Source organism: Pollicipes pollicipes, unplaced genomic scaffold, assembly GCF_011947565.3.
Source record: "Pollicipes pollicipes isolate AB1234 unplaced genomic scaffold, Ppol_2.1 Scaffold_6138;HRSCAF=7277_pilon_pilon_pilon, whole genome shotgun sequence".
Lineage (NCBI taxonomy): Eukaryota > Metazoa > Arthropoda > Thecostraca > Pollicipedomorpha > Pollicipedidae > Pollicipes > Pollicipes pollicipes.
This window is the reverse complement of record NW_023596818.1, coordinates 24,526,625-24,529,613: the sequence shown is the minus strand read 5'-3', so window position 1 is coordinate 24,529,613 and position 2,989 is coordinate 24,526,625.

Sequence of the window (2,989 nt, the reverse complement as noted above, 5' to 3'; positions counted from 1 at the left end):
AATGCATACGCGTCGATTTGTGTTCACTTTTAAGGCCTCTGCCGTTTTCTCAATGTTATTAATTCCCCCAAAGATAACGAAATTATAAATACTAAACAGAGACTGCTTTCCGGATCGTTTATTTTATGCTCAAGGCTACCATAATGCTCAAATAGAGGACTATTTGACAATCAAGGGAAAACTGACGTGATTTACCGTTCTTTAACATCAGTGAGCTAAATCCGTAGAGTAATACACATATGAGAGGGTCGGTGACTTCACATTTTGAGTGAACCTTGGGCACCCATATGAAAGGGATAAACGGGTGGGATCGGATGCATATTTTGGGACAATTGAACGTATGGGTGCGGGTATGGGTAAGACGTTTACAGAAAATCGGGCAAAAACTTGAAGAAACGCTTTACAATGTTCATGCATGCGCCTCTTTATTCATGATTACCTTAATTTACACTGATTTCCAATTATCACTTCCAAACGGTAAGTTAGTTTGCAAAATTTGGTCAAGTTTTCCGTCACTTATAACGTAAATGCTGAAGAAATACCAACCGGTGAGCAACCGGTGGGCACGACTAGATGGGCAAGGGGTGGGAATGGGCACAGCACCATGGACAGCGCGAGGATTGGGCAGGTCAAATGTTGACGGTAAAGGCCCATAGAGGAAGTTTTACCCAAATCGACAACCTTGATCTCATGAAAACGTACGTGTTTATATGCGTGCCATATCTTTCAATTAATTGGGATGACTTTATATTGCATAGTTACCTGTGCAACATACGTCATAAACCTTTTCTATTCCTGTGTCAACTATGCAGCAATAGCAGACGCGAGAGCTATCCATCACCGCGTGTTTTATGCCACCACCTAAGCTAGTACCGGCCGGCACCCTTGGCCTCCATACGAGCGGGTCTGGTCAGCGCGCCGGAAGGCCGGACGCTGAAAGCCCGAACGCGGCATACCACAAACGCAGCGTAGCCCAAGGTGCGCAGTGTCGTCCTGCAGGCTCAGGGGGTTTGTCTGGGGACTGCTGGTGCTGGTAACAAGCCCCGTGCTCTGACGGAGGGACCTGGGGACTGCTGGTGCTGGTGACGAGCCCCGTGCTCTGACGGAGGGACCTGGGGTCTGCTGGTGCTGGTGACGAGCCCCGTGCTCTGACGGAGGGACCTGGGGACTGCTGGTGCTGGTGACGAGCCCTGTGCTCTGACGAAGGGACCTGGGGACTGCTGGTGCTGGTGACGAGCCCCGTGCTCTGACGGAGGGACCTGGGGTCTGCTGGTGCTGGTGACGGGCCCCATGCTCTGACGAAGGGACCTGGGGACTGCTGGTGCTGGTGACGGGCCCCGTGCTCTGACGGAGGGACCTGGGGACTGCTGGTGCTGGTGACGGGCCCCGTGCTCTGACGGAGGGACCTGGGGACTGCTGGTGCTGGTAACAAGCCCCGTGCTCTGACGGAGGGACCTGGGGACTGCTGGTGCTGGTGACGGGCCCCGTGCTCTGACGGAGGGACCTGGGGACTGCTGGTGCTGGTGACGAGCCCCGTGCTCTGACGGAGGGACCTGGGGACCGATGAAGCCGGCCGGCCGCCAGGTAGTGCAGCCAGCGGGTGGCTCTGGCCCCAGCAGAGGACACAGACGCTCTTTGCTGACCGTGTCGGCCTGCCAGGCCAGGCACACATGGCTCCGGAGGGAGGGAACTCGACCGACTGTTTACGTGGCATTCCACGTCTGGACAGTTCACCCACAGCAACTGAGAACAGGCTGAGCATCTGGCGTCTGGACGGTCCAGTCGCGGAGACTGAGAATACCGCGCTAACGGTATTTGGAACAGTGCTAAATGACTGTGGCCCGGAGAAAAAAGGGGCACAGGGCAAGTTATCTATATGCTATATATACTATATATCTATATACTATAGATACTCGTCCGGTTATCAGTTTAGCATGGGAATGGGGTTAAAATTTTGTTGTGTGCCAATACGTACGTACCTTTTTCGTGAAAATCTCTACATCGTGGCTCTTCCGATTTTTGAGTCGGTTCAGGTTATCACCGCCACAAGGACAAGTCATAAGCCTTACGAAGGACACTTTTCGGATGAATGGGTGTACACCGGTTCAGCCCAATATTCGGCGGTAGTTGGAATTGAATTGTCAGTTTCCAGTGAATTAGTCCTTATAGTAGATAAATTGAAGTTACAGACTCCTATACGATCCGTCTATTCCAACAACATCGAGCTTTATCCGATGCAATTCATCATGCCATTTACGCGTGATGAGTTGCTGTTACCAGAACGTGAAGGCCGAAAGCCATTGGCCAGATAAAATATGCATCAAACAACTACGTTACATGAAAAGACAAAGTCAACTGTGCAATGTAAGATAACAGAGCAACCATGCTATTTTATGTTGGCATTGGGTTCATCAACCCTCTCCAGTCATTTTGGTTGTCAGTGCTCAGCCAAAACCAATCTTCATTCGTGTCTTTTGAAAATGTTCAATGCAGTCCGGTCCGGTCGACGAATTTGTCGAAGTCGTGAAAGCTCCGCCTGGCTTCCTTTAGAAACAATGCTCGTCGTTTAGTACTTCAACATACGTTTCGAAGTTGCCGTCGTCGTGTGGGTAGCGCCAGCTCGAAGTCGCCATTGTGGCCTTCTGATGTTTGTTTAGCGTTCCTGTTATGACTTCCTGAGTCCTGCGGCCTGCCCCACACTGAATGTCGCGGGGAAAGTGCAGCTGTTTGGTTGGCCAGAGTTGTATCTGTTAAATTCAGCTTACAAAGTAAACACACGTGAAGAAGTTGTCCCGGGCTTGTGCGCCGTAAGCATTAACGTGGCCGACGGACAACCACTGGCGGACCCGGACATGACAAGCTATTGCAGGGATTTTCGAATAAAAGCACTGTCCATCATCACAAGCTCATAAAGTGCATTCTCGGCCCGGAGCATCGATTTCTGCAAGCCGATAGTTTTATAAAAACTATACGATTTTTCCCAAGCCTC